Genomic DNA, 20529 nt, shown 5'->3' with positions numbered 1-20529 from the left:
CATTCCTGACTATTCAGGCCAAAATCCTGTTTATCTTCTGCATATGGGCAACTGACCTCAATTCTCTGCTCTGCTTTGACTATGAGGACCTATTCTTATTCAATCTTAGGCAACTCAGTTCTCTGAGCTTACTTCCTTTCACATCCTGGAAATTTCACTGTGCCCTTTAATTTCCTGATCTGCAGTTGCCATCAGTCCAGATTCAGTAAACACCATCAAATCTGAGCACATCCTGCTGACCAGAGAACACTGAGGGTGGGAATTAAATTTGGTTGGATAGTTGGTTTTATTCTTCACACTAATTTTTTTTTTTTCAGAAATCATTCTCAAGGATCATTTCTGAGAGCTCATGGCTTCAGGGTTCCTCGCCAGTAACTCAAGTTGCCATTCAAGGTTGGGGTCTTGTTTGCAATACAGTATTTTGTCAGTGCTGAGGCCAACTTTAAGGGAATGTAAATACAAATGAAATTGTATTCTCATGAGCATTGAGCTTTCCTGATTGACTTAATATTGTAAATTCTTTTCTTTACAAACTTCTTTCAATGGAGAATGGACCACTTGAGAATTAATAGCTAATCACCATAGCAAACTTGAGATTGAACTTGATCAGGGATTGTTGGAGGTTTTGATTTTAGACTCTTCTCTGCAACAATTAGTTCTTCTCCACATGAAAACAAGTTGCAGTTGCAATAGGAAGGATTTCACTTAGCCATACATAAAAGAAGTCTTTTCGATTTTACAACAGTGTGTTGCTGAAAAGTGAAATAATAGCTATTTTGTGTTCTGGGACACATAATTGTGATATTAGACTAGGAGTAAAGAGTCATTGAATGGAAATTCTGTGGAAGTTTTGTTTGGATGATAAAATGAGGACAAGATAACTGACTTTCCCAAGGTCACATAGCTACCAAGTGATAATAGTCACCCTAATAAATAAAAAAGTTTTCTCTTTGGGATAGGAGTGGGCACACTTGTGGAGGTCAGACACAAACTTTCAGGAGACAGTTCTTTCTTTCTACCATGTGTGTCTTGGAGATTAAACTCATATTGTCAGGAAAATGCCTTTACCCACTAAGAATGAGCCATCCTGCCAGCCCAATGTACTGCCTCCTGATTTCTTCTGACTCACCAAGCCAAGTAGCCAGCTAAAGAGTGAGTATTGGGTATTCATAAGGCTTCATAGGGCTCTTTGTCTTAAAAAAAGATTTATAACTACCAAGATGTAAAAACTGGGATGTTTGAATCACACACTGAGAACCTAGAACAGAATACCCCACAAAAGCAGGGACAGAAGAAATGTAAGAACTAGGGACTCAGGGCACACGATGCTAGATAATCGCCAGAGTTGACAGGAAAAATGTATCCATGAAATTTCAGTAGTTACCTGAACACACCCAGCATAATGACATTACAAAATGACATGCTAACATGGCAAGAGGAATTCTACAATGCCCCACTTCTAGGTGAATAGCTGTAGGTGGTAAATTGCTCCTGAGAGAGGTAGGATCAGTTTCCTCCAAGGATGATCTTCTACATAGGTTATCCTATTCCAAATAGTCAGCCCTGAACACATGTACATATAAGCAACTCTAAATAGACTCAGTTATATATATGTGTGTGTATTTGAGTGTGTGATATACATATGTGTGTGTGTGTGTATTTATATATGTGTGTATACATGTAACAATAATAGTTAAGAAAAGATAATGAATTTTGAAGGGAAAGGGTGAACATGGGAGTAGTTGCAGCAGGAAGGCAGAGATGGTAGAGATGTAGGTGCAGTATTCAAGTAGGAAGTTCTTAACCACACTGAAGGGCAGGCTCTATGCCTAACAGTAGATGGTCAACAGAAAAATAACTCAATAGTATTTCCACAGATCTGTCTCATTGCTTTGTTTGGGCACGTTTAAAAATTCTTACTGGGTAGCCTAGTAAGGGGAACAGGGACTGTCTCTGACATAAACTCAGTGGCTGACTCTTTGATCGCTTCCCCCTGAAGGGGGACAGGCAGCCTTACCAGGCCACAGAGGAAGACAATGCAGCCAGTCCTGATGAGACCTGATAGGCTAGGGTCAGATAGAAGGGGAGGAGGACCTCCCCTATCAGTGGACTTGGAGAGGGGCATGGGAGAAGATGAGGGAGGGAGGGAGGGTGGGTTAGGGAGTGGATAAGGAAAGAGGTTAGAGCTGGGATACAAAGTGAATAAATTATAATCAATAAAAAAAATTAAATATGCTGGGAAAATTTCTTACTGTTCTTTTGCTTGCATTATTTTTGCTAATTTTGTGTGTTTATGGTTTTGTGTGTGTGTTTCTCATGTTCTGTTTTTAAAATTATGATTTGTTTTGTTTATATGTTTTCTCAAGAGAGAGAGAAAGGGAGAGGAGTTGGGTGGGGGGAAGATAGGGGGGATCTGAGAAGACTGAGGAAGAGTACAAAGCATAAAATCTTTTTTTTTCAATAAAAAAGAAATGAGCAAAACAAAAAGTTGTATCAAAAGCTGGAACACTGTGACCTTGAAAGGACAATAGAGATTAAGGAGAAGGGGCTGAATATTGTGGGAGAATACCACAGCCTATCTATTGCAGCCAGTCCTGATGAGACTTGATAGGCTAGGGTCAGTTGGAAAGGGAGGGGGACCTCCCCTATCAGTGGACTTAGATAGGGGTAGTAAGGAGATGAGGGAGGGAGGATAGGATTGGGAGGGAGTGAGGAAGAGGACTACAGCTTCGATACAAAGTAAATAACCTGTAATTAATATAAAAAATAAAAATTATTTGTGTATAATGTTTTATGAATTCTTTCCTAATTTCATGAAATGTATTTTAAATATATTAACCTTCCTCAACTCCTTTCTTTATCAACCTCTCAACAACCCCATTTCTTCCCACCCAACTGTGAGATAAAGTTTTTTTTTTCCCTTTTCTTTCTGATCAAATCCATTTTGTGTTGCCCAGCTATTCCTGGGATTTGGGCCTGCTCTCCTGTGTAGTCAGCTTGCCAGGATGTCAAATCATAAAATATTCATGCTGGTCCTTAATCAAATGCTAGACAGTAAGTCATGTTGGATCCTATGAAAGAAGAGAAGCAAGAAACCCTAGCAATACATGGAACATATGTAATAAATAGTCATCTTTAGTAATTTAAGCAAACATGCTTTTTAATACATTTCCAACTAGAACTGTATTTAAAGAATTTTCTAGAGCACATCCCTGTAAAGTCCCTGTGAAATAGATGGCCTTTTAGGTTTACCTCTGCTGGCAGTGACCAAAACACCTGCCTGTGACAGACTGAATTAAGAACTATACATTGTATTAGGAAACATGTGGCAGTAGGCACAAGACCAACACAATCTCAGACCAACTGAAATCACAGCATGGAGAGAAGGGAATAAGTGGGTACCAAGTCCTACCCTTTGCTAAAAAGCTGTATGTAATTGATAACTACTGGGAGAGGGAAATCAGTTTTTGTCAAGGAAAGTGACACTGGGTTTATCAGACACACACCATGGGCAGGCTCCATACTCAGGAGTAGTTGGATAGGTGGAGAAGGATCTCAGAGGGGTTGGGAGAGGGTAAAGAATATGATCAAAATATACTGTATAATTCTCAAAATGTAAATTAGGAAAATTTAAAGACAAACAAACAAACAAAAAGAAACTTGGGAAAATGTTATTGCTGCATGTGCACTGACCTTGGAGGGTAATGAGATAGATACTAGAATGTTTTGGACATTGAGTGTTCAGTATTAATCAGCGACTGTCTAATTGTACTTGCTGCAAAGAGGCAAATTTGAGGCCTTCCCATGAGAAGTATTTAAAGAGAAATAAACACTCTCTGCAAAGGGAATAGTAGCAAGAAGGCACAGGTGTGGCTTCCTCTCTTGACTGGCCTGGCCTTCCTTCAACTGCTTATTCCTCTTCTCTGGCAACATTCAGTTGTGGATGAAGGAGTTCTGCTGTTTGCTTTAGATAAGTGGTAGGCTCTATAATTCAGAGGCAGATAGAAATCAGAGTGATCATTTGAGTGAGTTAAGGATTGTCTGAAGAGCATGGTGAGAACTGACATCCTTTGAGTGTGAAAGAGCTATAGGAGAGCATGAAAGCTGTGACAGTTTTTGCTTATTTGTTATGTAGATGGTGAATTTATCTGAAAGGGAAAAACATTCCTAATTAGACATTACCAGGAAAGGCTCTGACATATTCGCTGCCACTTGTTATCTAACAATTTTCCAACTTCTCTAGAGAGGAATATAGGTGCCTTCAAAGTAAAGCCTCTATTTTGATAGAGCTAGGAATGCCCTTTGCAGTTATCCACCCATTCACTTTCTCTACTGTGGCATTTGCACAACCAACTACAGAAATCTTTCCAAGCTATTGGAAAATGGGTGGGTTATTACCCTCAAAGGAATGATTGGGGTTACTTGAGTTATTGACAATTATGAATTGTGGTTTCTCGCTTCAAAATCTTGGTATTTGGCAAATGGTTTTAGGTCTTATTTAATACATTTATTTTCTCTTCAAAGAGATCAGACTAGAGTAGGAAAAGTTCAGAGGAGAGCTTACAGGCAGATGTTGTCATCCTTAATCTTTGTTGCCTTAAAAAATTGTTTCAGTTGTTAAGCTAATGAATGTCCTGATTTCAAGCTGGGTTGCTTCTTTGTTAGTGGTGAATGCTTTAAAATTTCAACACAAAAACACAGCTATGCTTTCTACACATAAATCGTATGATGCATTTGTACTGATTACTAGAGTAAAAGATATTTTATTTTTAAACAAAGTCTTTATCATTTGACATGTTTTTTTTTATCTTTTGTGTTTGTGCATGTTGTGTGTGTGTGTGTGTGTGTGTGTGTGTGTGTGTGTGTGTGTGAGAAGCGTGTGCCATGCATGACATATGGTGGAGGTCACAGGATAACTTTAGGTGTCTGTTCTTACATTTCCACCTCAGTTTTTTTTTTTTTGAGACAGAATCTCTTACTATTCAATGCACACTTTGTTTGTTGACCTGTGAACTTCCATTTCTGCCTGTCACCTCACACCAAAGAAGTGGTGGACAACAGACACCTACTTCCGTGTTTCGGCTTTATTTGAGTTCTGGGGCACTAAACTCAAGTGTTTTCACTGGGTATCAAGCGTTTTACCCACTGTGCCCCTCCCTGTGTTTTTGTTTGGTTTGGTTTGTTTATATGCTTTTTCATCATCTAACTTATCTCCAACTGGATTGGAACTTGTGAGCCTCTCAGTCACACGTCTTGAGATTACAAGCATGTACTTAGATATCTGACTTTTCTTTCACATGTAACAACTTGTTACTTTTGATAGAACTAGGGAATCTCATGTTTTTTACATAATGAATTAGCCTGTGAATGTAAGGTTGTTTTTAAAATTCTGGATAAAATCAGGAATAAACATTTGTTTGCATTTTCAACATGAAGAACAGAAGGAAGGAAGGAATTTAAAATAAAGACAGATCAAAAATGGCATTTCCAGTGAATTGGGAGGCAGAAGACCTGGGTTTCAGTTCTCATTTTGTTAGTAATTATATAGGAAGATACACCTTAACCAGCAGAATGTGAAACTCCAGGTACAGACTAAGAATTCTATTTAGGAACTAACTTCATGGTGATTCTGGAGGAGATTGGGACCCTACCCTAGGGAAAGGCAGATTCTCTGGCACTTTCTGGCCCAAGAAAATAAAAGCATTTTCCAAAGGTGGAAGAGGCTGTATTTCAGCTAATTCCCCAACATGGGTTTCTCCAGAGGTGAATGCAGAGCAGTCTGTTCTTTCTCATTATATCAACTTTGGAAGAAGAAACTGCTTAATCACTGATGTGGACATTTTACATTTCAAGATGGAGGTAAGTACAAATAATCCTTCTGTAAAATAATTATTGAAAATAGACAAGCTTATATCCTGAGCTCATAGACCTATGGACCAACACTGTTCTTTGCTTCTCTTTTGAGTTTCCACGTTATTTAACTGCTTCAACTTTGGTTTGCCTTGCAATTATTAAAGTCACAGAGTTGCAGTGCATCTCTCCTGTACCACAAGATCTCAGCAGCTTAGATGATCATTTGTTAGCTGCCTCCAGCCTCCAAATACTTGAAATGTCCCTCCCTGATCAAATCACTAGTTTGGTTTCCATCGGGTGTGGACACTGTTTCAATACAATCCTGTCCTCAAGATAACAGAAGGAAAGGAGTCAGCATCAGCTTCCATTTGCCTTACTTAGCTAGTACCTTGTGTTTCAGCCTTTTAGCCTTTGCCTTCACTACATGGAAAGGTAGAACTACAGAGATTCTTTCTTTAGGCTGGCTTTCAGAGACAGACAGTCTTCCTTTTTCTATATAGCTCCCATTTATTGAACATTCATTATATGCCAAGTACGGCACTACTCTGCATGTCCCATGTGATTCTCTCTACAATACTGTAGAGTCAATATTATCAGCATTTTCATTTCACAGAGACAGAAAACAAGGCAAGAAGCAGTTGAGTAACTTGCACAAATTCTCTCAGTTGAGGAAGTGACACCATGAATCTGTCTGTGTTTTCCTAAGACATCAAGAGTCAAGGCTATTCTGCTCTTAAAGATCCTACTGGTAGTACAGTTATTTTATACCTAAAGGAAATGCATGAGCAATAGATAGACTTTATCTGGTCTCAGAAATAACTTTAAAGAAAGGGAAAGAAAGTGATGTAGTGCTTTTGAATGTCAGCATAATGTTTCCAGGACTAACATTGTAGGGATAGGTCTACAAGATTTGTTTTGAGATTTGGGATCTGATAATTGACTATATCTGCATATATTGGCACTTAAAGGTCAATTCCTGAGGCTCCTGTGATTACTGTTAGTCTCCCAGATCATAGAAAGAAAAACAGACACACACACACACACACATATATATATATAATTTAATTTTCCTTTTGCTCTTATCAGAAAGCTGGTACCAAGGGTCTAGAGGATCTCAGAGAGGCCAAGAGTAAATTTCTGGATGTTTTTAGTTGCTAGGAGATTGAAATGAAAGTTGAGAGCTAGGAGAAGGACCCAGAAATAAGGTGACAACAGTCTTATTGACTTGAATTCTTGGGTATATGAGAAGGCTTGGAGGGAGGAAAGGGAAGAGAGAAATATAATTATATTATAAACTCAAAAAATGAAAAGTATAAAATACATATAGAAAATAATTTTGTGCCATTTGGTTTCTTTTTCTTGTCTCTCTTTGGCAATATTCTGTGCTAGGTATTATTTCTCTAAAAATCCCCTTTGATTTGGAGTCCTCAGGAGAGTACTTGAAGCCGTTTTCTGCAGTGTCTGTCATCTTTATTGCTATTTTCAATCATGATAGTCAATAGACATCAAGGAACCAGGGTTTTTCTTGTAACAAGATCAGTAGTTTGCTCCGTATTTAATGCTGACAAGTGATTCTGCTTCTCTAGGCTTGTTCTTCCATCTGTCATGATCCTTAGTCTCCCTTCCTTGTGGAGATATTGGAGGAGTCAAATCATTACATCCAGACTGTTGTGAAACGAATATAGTCCAAAATACAGATACTCTGGGCCCAAGTAGATGGTTCAGTATGTAAAAGTGCTAGCTGAGCAAGTAAGAGGACTTGAGTTTGAGCTAGTACCTATGTAGAAAGCTAGATTTGGTGGCAATCGTCTGTAGTTTTACTTCTCCTATGGTAACATGGGAGGCAGAAATATCAGAATTTCATGAAAGTTCAAAGGCCATCTATGGATTATGTATTGCAGCAGCAAAAACAGCAAGAAAGACCTTGCCTCAAAAAAATGGAAGGCAAGGAGCAATTCTTGAAAGATATCCTATGAACTCTAAAAGCTTGCTATGGCATGCTCATTCACTCCCCCCACCCAAATGCATGACAAAGAAATATTTTTCATAAAGCTTGCTGTGGCATGCTCATGTCACCCCCCCAAGTGCATAACAAAGAAATATTTTTCATAAAAATCCTAGAAATTTCCATTAAAAACAAACAAACAAACAAACAAACAAACAAACAAAAAAAAACCTGGGACCATCAAGATATCTTAGTACATAAAGGTGCTTGAAAGCCAAGTCTGATACCCCAAGTTCAATCTCACATGAGAGGAGAGGACCAACCCCTGAAAATTGTCCTCTAATCTCCCAATGGGCACATGTCAAGAGCATGTACACACATACCACACACACACACACACATACACACACACACAAGCTTAAAAAGTAATGCACCTAACCTATCAAATATTATAGCTTAGCCTTAAATATATCCACTACACTGAAATTAGGATGTTTGGATAATATCATCTAAGAGAACTGTTTAGTAAGAAGCTGTTGATGATCTCATGTAGTTTTTTGATTGCTTTTATCCAAAACCTGGAAATATAGAAAAACATAGAGGGTGGGTCCTTTTGATTCATATGTTTTTGTAGGAAGTAGAACTTGTTACTTCTGCTCAATATTGTAAGAGTTTCAGACTGCATATTGCTAGTTCAAAGTCTGACTTCTACTGAATGTTCTCCATTTTAGTACTATCATTAAGTACAACTTCTGTCTTTGTGTTCTGTTGCTGTGAAGATACACCATAACTATGGCAGCTCTTATGAAGGAAAATATTTTGACTGGGTATGGCTTAAATATCCAGAGGTTTTGGTCTATTGTCATGAGGAGAGGAAGCATGGTGGCAGACAGGCAGACATGGTGCTGGAGAGGTAGCTAAGAGTTCTGCATCTTGAGCCATAGGCAGTAGGAAGTGAACTGGCTTGAGCATTTGAAACACCAAAGTCCACCCCTAGTGACACATGTCCTCCAACAAGGCCATACCTACTCCAACAAGGCCACTCCTCCTAATCTCTGTCAAATAGTACCACTCTCTAATGACCAAGAATTTAAATAAATGAACCTATGGGGGCCATTCTTATTCAAACCAATCCAAAGTCTTAAGTGAAACATTTGTATTGCAACCTGGTGTACTTATGATTTTTCTAGCAAAATATCTGTTTTGAGGAAAAACACAATGCAGTGCTACGTGTAACTCTATCTCCCACTATGATGTTTCTTTTTCATGTTTGCTTTTGCAGTGGTAAACATGGAACCAACTCAAAAGTCTTGTGCATACCAGACTAGTGCTCTACCTCCAAGTTATATACTCCTGGAAATTTTAGTTAATCACCCAATTCTCTTACTATGTGAAGGAGAAGTATACCATAAGTACTTAACTTTTCATGGAATTGTGAAAAAGAATCAGATAATTTACATGTCCTTATAGACAGTGTTTGTCTTTGTACTGCTACTTTTGTCAGTCTTATTTGAGTCAAGATTTCTTCAAGTTCTGTGGGGATATTTGAGTCTTCAGGTCTCTGGATCAGTCATTTGGACTCTTTAAACCTTTGTTTCTTCACCAAAGCAATGGGGGCAATGATGACAGTTAGTCTTAAGGGTTTTATTATTTTTTAAAAATTATTTATTTATTATTCTTTTAAAAAATTCTTTATTAATTACAGTTTATTCACTTTGTATCTCCTTTGTGATTCCCTCCCTCCTCACATCCCAATCCCTCCCTTCCTCCACCCTCTGTATGCATGCCCCTCCCCAAGTCCACTGATATTGGAGGTCTTCTTTTCTTTCCTCCTGATCCTAGTCTATTAGGTCTCATCAGGAGTGGATGCATTGTCTTCTTCTGTGGCCTGGTAAGGCTTCTTCCTCCTCAGGGGGAGGTAATTAAAGAGCAGACCAATAAGTTCATTTCAATGTTCCTATTACAATGGAACCCACTTGGATACTGAACTGCCATGGGCTACAGCTGTGCAGGGGCCTTAGGTTATCTCCATGCATAGTCCTTGGTTGGAGCATCAGTCTCAGGAAAGACCCCTGTGCTCAGAATTTTTTTTTTTAGAATAAGTGAGATGATTCCTGCAAAGCTCTTAGTACACTTCATGGAACATTCAAGTATTATTCCAGGTATTGCTATCATTGTTTTGTTGCCATCCTTAATGCCTCTCTAGGTTCCTTGGCTCTTGACTTTCCAGTGTATGGTACACCTTGGTCCAAACAATCCTAGCTGAGACCTTTGATTCCTATGAGGTATCTACTGTCTTAGGTAAGCCTGAGGGAGCTTCTGACATGGAGAGGACTTCCTACAAAACTACTGCATAATGTCCTTCAGTCTACTTCTGCAGAACAGCTGATTCTCTAGACTTGAAAATGTTTCACATGGTGACAAAAATGGGGAAAAAGAAGAGCTACCTAACAATTCTCCTAGGACACTGGTGCTACACTGCATGAAGTTCTGTCAGCTATCCCTCCTAACTACCACTCCTCCTCTGTCAGCCCTGCTAGCTAAGTATTTATTCCCTTCTGGCATTCCTCCAAGACAACAGGCTGGAAAGCCTTTTGTCTCCTCCCCAAGTAATACATGGAGTTCAGCAATTACATGCTGCCATAGTGACAATTCCTACCTGATCAATAGAGCTGGGAATTGAGCCCTGGTGACAGGACCTGCCTTAAAGAGTATCACTTCCCAGGGTGTGATGCTACATCTTGGTCATCAACCTGCCCTAACCACCACCAGCTATGAACCACACTGTGGACCTTTCAGAATGTGTTCATCTTTGTACTGAGAAACTATAAAAGACTGTTTGATGAAAATTCTGCTTCTTGGGTTATTCAGTGCTTCTGTATTACTTTTTCTTGCTTTAAGGTTATATATAACATTTGTAATGGCTAATGTATTGTTCAGTTTTTTTTATAAATTTAACCTTTTACCATCAGGGTACATATTGGTCATCTGTTATATTTTAGGCACTGCTTTAAGCACATAGAATGTGATTATAAAGGAAAATAGACCCAGATTATCCTCACAAAGCTCAGAGTCTAGTAGAAGATACAAACAGGGTGAAATTAATTCGGATACTTATAATAACCTATAAAGAAAAACAACAACACAATCTGAAAGGATATTACAAGGGAGAACTAAAAGAGATTGGCGGTAGCATGAAGAAAAGACTTTCTGAGGGAAACTATGTGTAAGCTGTGGCCTAAAATACGAATACACGGAAACAGGGAGTGTTCCACACAGAGGAAACAATATAACCAGAAACATTAAAGTAGGTCCTTGAAGTATTTATATTCTAAAATTTGACAGTTACGCAGGGAGAAAAGGATGTTCACTGTGGAAAGATAATATATAGAGAGAGGCTTGCTAGCCACAGTTATGAGTTCTCTAAGTTGAACATGATGGAAAGCTACTAAGCACTTAAATAAAGAGTAAAATTAATGTAATTTACATTTAAAACATGTTGCCTAGGCTACTATAGAAAACTGGGCTGAAGAACTGCAAGGAGAGAAACCAGGCTACGTTAGATTGCCATGATCCTAGTTAAGAAATTTAAACTGGTGATTTAAACCAGGCTTGTGGTAGCCATGAAGACAAATGAGAAGATTCTGTACACATTTTTAAGTTAGAACAAAATGACTTTCAGATTAATTGGGTTTAGTGCCTGAGGGCAGAGTAAAGTTAGGTAAGATTTCTCATGTGCTTGATCTACAGTACCCATTTTGTGTCTGCATCATACTGCCTGACTTTGATCAAGCTCATTAATATGAGTGTAATTTTTGTCTTGCTAGGTAAGATTTAAATTTTCTGGAAACAATACCATGTTTTACTCATCTACATACCCCACAAAGTGCCTGATATATGATACATCAAATGTTATTAAATAGAGAAAATAGTTCCTTTTTCTTTCAACTGTTTTTCTCACTAACTCTTTGGCCATATCTTTGTATCTACCATTTAGTAAACAGATGTGACACTCAAAGAGATTCATGTGCTTTGAAACAGACTTGAGCTTCATTTAATCGTTAATTGTCTTTCAAAAAGTATTACTATGTCCCTGATACATAAGACAGAGTTAACTTTGGTTTGCATCCTTAAATAGTATAGTAAAGGCCATGCATTCACAAAGAATTGCCTCATGGGAAAGTGTAGCATAATCAAGGCTGGACACAGCTATAAGGTAGAAGTATCCTCAAGTGCCTATGTTGTTCAGGCAGATGTATAGCTTCATGGCACTGAGGTCGACAGCATGACTTTCAGGAGACTGTACTACAATTAGCATGCTGTGGAGTCTTAGATTTGGTGTCACAAATTTACAAATAGAGATGGATTACCATGTTCAAATAAGACAACAGTGAAATATATTGCTTTTATGTAGTTCCTTCAAAGATTCTACCAAGAGTTGTATATTCTTCAGGTCTGCAGTGAAGTCTGGAAATTTGCATTTTATGAACATACTAAAGAATTTTCATGCATGTGTCTTGTGAATCACATTTTTCTAAATCCTGGCTTTAATGATGAGTCCAGAGACTAAAGACAGGCATAGCTAGCTCCTAGGGTACAACTCAGCTTGTCCCTGCTACATTCAGGGTTACTCTGAGGAGCCCCAGGTACATCACATGAAGTTGTAGACACTGAGAAATGGGTCAAGGGTTTATGGGGGGGATACAAAGTGAATAAAGTGTAATTAATAAAAGTTAAAAAAGTAAAAAAGTTATGAAAGTGAAAAGAGCCAAAGGCCATATTCCATAACAGTTCAGGTGTTCCTGATAACTGCCCAGGTCTTATAGGTTCATTTTAGGGACAACACCAAGGATGTACTGGATGAGAGGTTAATCTATCAAAACATCATGCCTAATATTGGCAAACTTATAAGGTTACTTTTTAAAGGAGCTGAGTTGGATCTTTTCTTATGCTCCAGCATTCAACCAGAGATGCTAAAGAATGTCATGTTATGGAATGGAATGAGAGTGAGCATAGATTTAGCCTGCCAGTTGGATAAAGAGTTGCTATCAGTTCCTTGCTTCTATCTTCACAATGTTGAGAATCTGCTCCTAACCTAGTATTCTTAACCCTCTCCCTAACTAAACATTGAGCTGCATCTACTGGAAGTAGTCTGGACACCACAGAGATTTACCTTCTTCCAGTTGTTCGGAGGGTTATACATAAGCAGTGTCATTATGCCTACCACCATTTCCTAGTTTTCTACTAAGACTGATTTGCTTATCAATTGTAGCATACATAGCCAATGGCCACGGGCATCAAGGGGTTCACTTCACATCCACTTTTCCAAGGCCCCCAAGAAGAATCTGTAGGCAAAGGTAATCCCCAAACTTACCCTCTTAGATACTGGCTATAATTTATTCTATCTACACATCTGTAAATGGGTGGTCCTCATAGGAATTAGTATCTTTCCAGTTGGTTTACCCCTAGCATAACTTCACCCCAATGATTCCTTTTATGACACAGAATTTAAAGATGTCTCTGTTCCATCCCCATGCATGTTTGTGTTTTCTTGTCACCCTTCATCTTCTCTCCCAAGTGTTCTACCTGTGTCTTTTGAGACTTATACCACACATCAACAAACTCCCCTGGCTTATAACCTATATAACCTATATCAGCATGCCACATGTTGGCTACCTGCTGATATCACCTGGTGAGCTTTGTATCATAATCTGCCTCATTACCAGAGATTCTCATTCTAATGGCCTGAGCTTCTGTGTTTTTTTTTTGTTTGTTTTTGTTTTTGTTTTTCCATTTGTTTGTTTTTTTTAAGACAGAGTCTCAGGAATCCCAGACTACCTAAATTAACCAAAGAATGACCGGGATGACCTTGAACTTCTGATCCTCTTGCCTCTATCTCATTGTTACTGGTAATACAAACAAAGGCCACCACAATAGACTAGCTATTGCCTATGTGCTTTTTTTAGTAGACAATCCACAAGATGTTAATGAAGTCCAGTTTTCATATCACTGATACCTACTTATCTTAATCTGCATATTAATTTTTCTGAAATTTAATTAAGATTTATTTAGGCGAATCACTTTTCTGGGTTGTGCATTTCATAGACCTAAGAGTTGATGTCTAGTACTGTTTGCAAGCTTTTGGTATGCATTGTCCTCAGAGAGGTAAGAAGAAATCAGGCCATCAGATAAGAAAATTATATACAGATGAGTATATGAATTACTGTCTTAAATTTTGTTGAAAGCAATATTAAATGAGTAAATGCTACGTTGGGGTATATGCTACCTGCATTATCGTTTATGTTCGTCTACTCTATGTTTCTAATTCACTTAGCTTTTCTCAGACTTTATAACATCACTTTTGTTTTTATTGTGGATGACTTTGGGTCCTCTGAATAATCTTCTTAGAGCCTGGACTTAGGAATGTTTTGCTATCTGTTACAAACATCTTTGTACTTGGTAATGTTGTGGGTATTGGGTGTAGAGAAAGGGACAAAGATTGCTGCTCACAAGAAGCTTCTGAGAGGTGGGGAAGTAGCTCAATAGTTAAAAGCTTTTGCTCCTTAGTCTACTTGACCCTTGCCACTAGGAGTATTAACTAGAGTCACCTCCTATCCTGGGTTGGTAGGGGGCTCCCTTTTTCTGAGGGGTAGAAAAGGTAGTATAGAGGGAGAGAGAGAGGGTGGGACTGGAATTAGAAGAAGGACAGAGCTACAATTGGGATGCAAAGTAAATAACCAAATAAATAAATTTTAAAAGTAAGTTTATGAGAAAGATCCTCCAATGGTTTAAAAAAAAAAAGAGTTCTTGCTCTACAATGGAAAGGCAGGAGATTAAATCAAAGCACCCACAAAAATAAGCCAGATGTCCCTGTAAAACACCTGTAAGCACAGCTCCAAGGGAGCTAGAAAAGGAGGATTTATATAGCTTGCTGGCTTCTAGCCTACCCAAGAAAACACTAGCCGTAGGAGTGGCAGTAGATGGGGTAGAGAATGCTGAGAAAAGCACTCAACTTTAATTATGAGTGAATGAATTCTAAACAGAGTAGCCTTCACTGAGATATCCCTGCAACTATCTCATGGGCAAAGTTACAGAGAGAACAGTATGTGCAGAGATGTCCTGAGCACAAGAATGCAAATTTGCACAAGAATGCAAATATAGCTGAAGCTGAGTTAGAAGATAAAGTCTGGGAGGTAACATGGGAACAAGTCTTATTGGTCTTTGTAGGAAATTATAGTTTTGCGTTTTCTCTGAATGAGTGTCACGGTGAGCCATTAAGGGCAAGTTTCTGGCTACAGAATGAGACAAAGTCTGCCTTATATTTGAAGAGTCTTTGACCTATTTTGATCTCTACTCACCTTCATTTCTACCCTTTGTAATCTGATCTTTGCTACTTTGCATGTTCTTTTTTCCACCCTTTATCCTCCTATCATAACTAGATAGGGGAGGAAAGGAGAGGAGAGGAGAGGAGAGGAGAGGAGAGGAGAGGAGAGGAGAGAGGAGAGAGGAGAGAGGAGAGAAGAGAAGGAGAGGAGAGAGAGGTACTCGAATCGAATTTCTTTCTTCGCTTATATCTGGTCTTTGCTACTTCAAGGGTCTTTCTTTTTTTTTCCACCCTTTATCCTCCCAGTTTCACTCCCCTATCAGTAGATAGGAGAAAAAGAAGGATCGAAGGGAAACAGAGAGAGAGAGAGAGAGAGAGAGAGAGAATACATCCTTGAATCTAATTTCTTTCTTCTTTGCTTGTAGCTGGTTTTTGCTCCTCTGTGGGTTCTTCCCACCCTTTTTCCCTCCACCCCCAGTTTCACCCCCCACCAAAAAATAGGAGAGAAAGAAGGATGGGAGGATTGCAATTTCTTTCTTCTTGTTTGTTCTTTGAGCATGACCACTAACAAACTGTAACCCCCCCCTCCCGAATGACCAAAAAACCACCAACCCTGCCTCTCAAGGCTCTCCCATTTATATACTCTCTGAAAAGTTTCTAGAATTCCAACTGTCACACAGCCGCAGAAATAATCTGCAGCTGGCAAAACCACGCCTCTGCTGGAACATGAAGCATATCATAGTCAGCTGTTTGGACAGTCAGAAGTAGCCCTATATCCACATACCTGGGAATAAAGCAAAAATATATTCTTATATTTCTTTGTTCTTTAAAAGAAACCAATATTCCAAGATTGTCACTACAACCCCTTCTTGATCACCTGTTCCAATTCCTGAATTTCATCATGGTCTCTGTGATGATTAGTTTTGTCAACTTGATTAGATGAAGAAATACCTAGTGGACTACCAAACACATCTCTAGGTTTATCTGCAAAGACATTTCCAGAGATGACTAGATCATGAGCAATCTACGCTAATGAATGGTTTAATTCATTGATAGACTCAAACTTGAATATTATATTAGTTAGGTTTTCTTGTTGTTGCTGCTGTGATAAACACCATAAACAAAAGCAACTTTTGGAAGAAAGAGTTTATATTTTTGGCTTATAGTTTCAGAGAGATAAGAGCCTGTTACGGCAATGAGGCTTGGAAGCAAGTGGCAGGCATGGTTTCTGGAACAGGAAGCTGAGAGACATCTTCAACTGTGAACAAGGAGCAGAGTTAGTTAGTAGTGGAGAATAGTTATAAACCCACTCACAGTGATATAATTTCTACCCAACCTGCAACTCCCACAACCTCCCCAAACAGTGCCAGCTATAGGAGACCAAGCATTTAAAAACTAGAGCTTATGGGAGACATTTCTCATTCAAATCTCTGCAAATATCTTGTTAGGAGATGGTGGTACCTCCTTCCTGGTAAGAAAAAGTAGTTCACTAAAGGTCTATCTTTGGAGACTACAGTCTTGCCTGGGCTCCTTTCTATTTCTACTCTCTGCTTCCTGGACACCTTGATGTGATTTTTCTCTGCTCTGCTACACCTTTCATGCTATGATATACTGACAACTCTGAAGCAAGGAGCCAAAATACACCTTCCTTTCTACGTAGTTTCTCTCAGGTATTTTGGTCACATCCATGAGAAATGTATTAGTTACAGCCACCAAACTGACCCACTTATGAAATCTTGAGGCACAGAAAGAGATTTTTTTTTAATTTCTGTAGATGATCAACTACATTGAAAACCTCTGGAGTAATTCAGGTACCTGAGTGGGGTGGGGGAGAGGACTCGACAGCTCCTTGGAATCCATTTGAAAAATCTCATGAAGAGTGACCTTAGTAAGCAACTTAGTAACTCATTTGTCAGTGCTAACTAAGCCAACCTTTATCACCCACTCTCTAGTGTACAAACCCATCACTATCACTCTGTCTTCAATAGGATGGCTTTACCTCATTTCATAGAGAAAATAGAGGGTTCCAGAATCTGTTTTTGTGTTTCCCCTTCAAATCTATAAGCATGTGTGTCGAGATTAATTTTCTTCACTCCTCTGGCTCTTTCAAATTTTTTGTTTATATTCAACATCTTATTCACTATTGCTCCCTTCAAGAATGTTACAGTTTGTTTTTAAAAGCCTTCTTTTTGTTCCTATGTTCATCTCTATCTACTGCCTTCTTCTCTCCACAGTTCAGCTACCTCAAAAGAAGCCTACTCATTCTATCTCTACTCTTTCACTTTCCATTCCCTCTTTATTCCAGTAAAATCTGGTTTTTCTACTTTTTTTTTTTTTAAATGAGAAGATAATTTCATACTTTAATGAGAATGGAAGGCACACTGTGGACAATAGTAAGGAAGACATTGGCAACAAATGCCTCCTCATAACCCAAGAATTTCCTCTGTAAGCACAGCTGTATTTTATTTGTGGAAGGATATAGAATTGAGTTGTGGTATCAGATTTGAAAAGCAGTACCCGACCCACTATAGTGAAAACCAGAGCAGCAGTCGGCAAAACTCCACAAACGCAAATGCTACCTGTGTACCTGCAAATTGAGACACTGTAAACTCATAGGGTCAGAAGGCTGACGGGCTCTAATTACCTTCCTCCCAAACTAGGCAACAAAGTAGAGAGCAGGACTCACTCTGGTAGGGGGCTGCCTTAGGGTCCAGTGTTCTGTTATGCTGCAGTAAGGCCAACCATTTAATAGGCACTAAAGATACATATTCGTGTTTTCTGACCAAAAGGAACTTGGGAGGCCTTGGTAAAGCCTTATATTTCCACATCACAGTTTGCCACCGTGGGAAATGTGGGCAGGAACTTAGGACGGGAAATGAAGCAGAAGTCATAGAGGAACACTGCTTACCGCATTGCTTTCTACGGCATGCTCAGCTAACTTCTTTTTTTTTTTTTTAATCTTTTATTTATTTTTTATTAATTACACTTTATTCATTTTGTATCCCCCCATAAGCCCCTCCCTCCTCCCCTGCCGATCCCACCCTCCCTCCCCTTTCTGCATGCATGCCACACCCCAAGTCCACTGATAGGGGAGGTCCTCCTCTCCTTCTTTCTGATCTTAGTCTATCAGTTCTCATCAAAAGTGACTGCATTGTCCTCTACTGTGGCCTGGTAAGGCTGCTCCCCCCCCAGGGGGAAGTGATCAAAGAGCAGGCCAATCAGATTATGTCAGAGGCAGTCCCTCTTCCCATTACTATGTAACCCACTTGGACACTGAACTGCCATGGGCTACACCTGTGCAGGGGTTCCAGGTCATCTCCACAAATAGTCCTTGGTTGGAGTATGAGTCTCTGGGAAGTTCCCTGTGTTCAAATTATCTTGTTCTGTTGCTCTGCTTGTGGAGTTCCCGTTCCCTCCAGCTCTTACTATTTCCCACTTCTTACATAAAATTCCATTCACTCTGCCCATCAGTTGGCCATCAGGCTCAGCATCTGCTTTGACAGTCTATACTGCAGAAGCTTTCAGAGGCCCTCTGTGGCAGGTTTCAAGGTTGTTTCCTGTTTTCTTCTGGCTTTCAGAGGCCCTCTGTAGCAGGTTCCGAGGTTGTTTCCTATTTTCTTTTTCTTCTGATGTCCATCCTCTTTGCCTTTCAGGATGGGGATTGAACATTTTAGTTAGGGTCCTCTCTTTTGCTTAGTTTGTTTAGATGTACAGCTTTTAGTGGGTTTATTCTATATTGTATGTTTATATGAGTGAGTATATACCATGCGTGTCTTTTTGCTTCTGGGACAACTCACTCAGGATGATCCTTTCCAGGTCCCACCATTTACCTGCAAATTTCATGATTTCCTTATTTTTCATTGCTGAGTAATACTCCATTGTATAGATGTACCACAGTTTCTGCATCCATTCTTCAGTTGAGGGGCATCTGGGTTGTTTCCAGCTTCTGGCTATTACAAATAAAGCTGCTACAAACATGGTTGAACAAATGTCCTTGTTGTGTACTTGCGCCTCTTTTGGGTATATGCCTAGGAGTGGTATGGCTGGATCTTGAGGAAGCGCTATTCCTAGTTGTCTGAGAAAGCGCCAGATTGATTTCCAGAGTGGTTGTACCAGTTTACATTCCCACCAGCAGTGGAGAAGCGCAAATTATCACTATTTGCAGATGATATGATAGTATATATGAGTGACCCCAAAAACTCTACCAGGGAACTCCTACAGCTGATAAACACCTTCAGCAAAGTGGCCGGATATAAAATTAACTCAAAAAAATCAGTAGCACTCCTGTATACAAAAGACAAAAGGGCTGAGAAAGAAATTAGAGAAACAACACCATTCACAATAGCCACAAATGACATAAAGTACCTTGGCGTAACCCTAACCAAGGAAGTCAAAGACTTGTATGAAAAAAATTTCAAGTCTCTGAAGAAAGAATTAGAGGAAGATATGAGAAGATGGAAAGATCTCCCATGCTCATGGCTTGGCAGGATTAACATAGTAAAAATGGCCATCTTACCAAAAGCAATCTACAGATTTAACCCAATTCCCATCAAATTGCCAACACAATTCTTTACAGACCTGGAAAGAAAAATTCTCAACTTTGTATGGAATAACAAGAAACCGAGAATTGCTAAAACAATCCTCTACAATAAAAGATCTTCTGGAGGTATCTCCATCCCTGATCTCAAGCTGTACTATAGAGCAACAGTTATAAAAACTGCATGGTACTGGCATAGAAACAGAATGGTGGATCAATGGAATCGAACAGAAGACCCAGAAATAAACCCACACACTTACGGACACCTGATTTTTGACAAAGATGCCAAAACCATACAATGGAAAAAAGATAGCATCTTCAACAAATGGTGCTGGTCCAACTGGATGTCTACATGTAGAAAAATGAAAATAGATCCATACTTATCACCCTGCACAAAACTGAAGTCCAAGTGGATCAAAGACCTCAACATAAAACCAGACACATTAAATCGGCTAGAAAAAAAAGTGGGGAATACCCTAGAACTCATTGGTACAGGAGAAAACTTCCTGAACAGAACACCAACAGCACAGGCTCTAAGAGCAACAATCAATAAATGGGACCTCATGAAATTGAAAAGCTTCTGTAAAGCAAAGGACACTGTCATCAAAACAAAGCGACTGCCTACAGATTGGGAAAGAATCATCACCAACCCTCTATCTGACAGAGGACTCATATCCAATATATATAAAGAACTAAACAAGCTGAAAAGCAACAAACCAAGTAATCCACTTCAAAGCAGACACTAAGACTCATAACCAAACCCTCGGCAGAGTGCAGGGAATCATATGAAAGAAGGGAAGTTAGTATGATATGGAAAGGATAGGAGCTCCACAAGGACCAAATATATCTGGGCACAGGGTCTTTTCTGAG

General features: G+C 39.2%; 1 protein-coding gene across 1 annotated transcript in view; it reads left to right on the top strand.

The window, feature by feature from the left end:
* Positions 1 to 353: 353 nt before the first annotated feature.
* Positions 354 to 20529, top strand: part of Pak3 (p21 (RAC1) activated kinase 3) — a 336231-nt gene continuing 316055 nt past the window's right edge. Inside the window, exon 1 of the mRNA XM_055604923.1 lies at positions 354 to 393. The gene's annotated coding sequence lies outside the window, so the exon portion shown is untranslated. The remainder of the gene's footprint in view (positions 394 to 20529) is intronic.

Source organism: Psammomys obesus, unplaced genomic scaffold, assembly GCF_907164565.1.
Source record: "Psammomys obesus unplaced genomic scaffold, mPsaObe1.curated_primary_1811, whole genome shotgun sequence".
NCBI lineage: Eukaryota > Metazoa > Chordata > Mammalia > Rodentia > Muridae > Psammomys > Psammomys obesus.
This window is presented reverse-complemented; position numbering and strand designations above follow the sequence as displayed.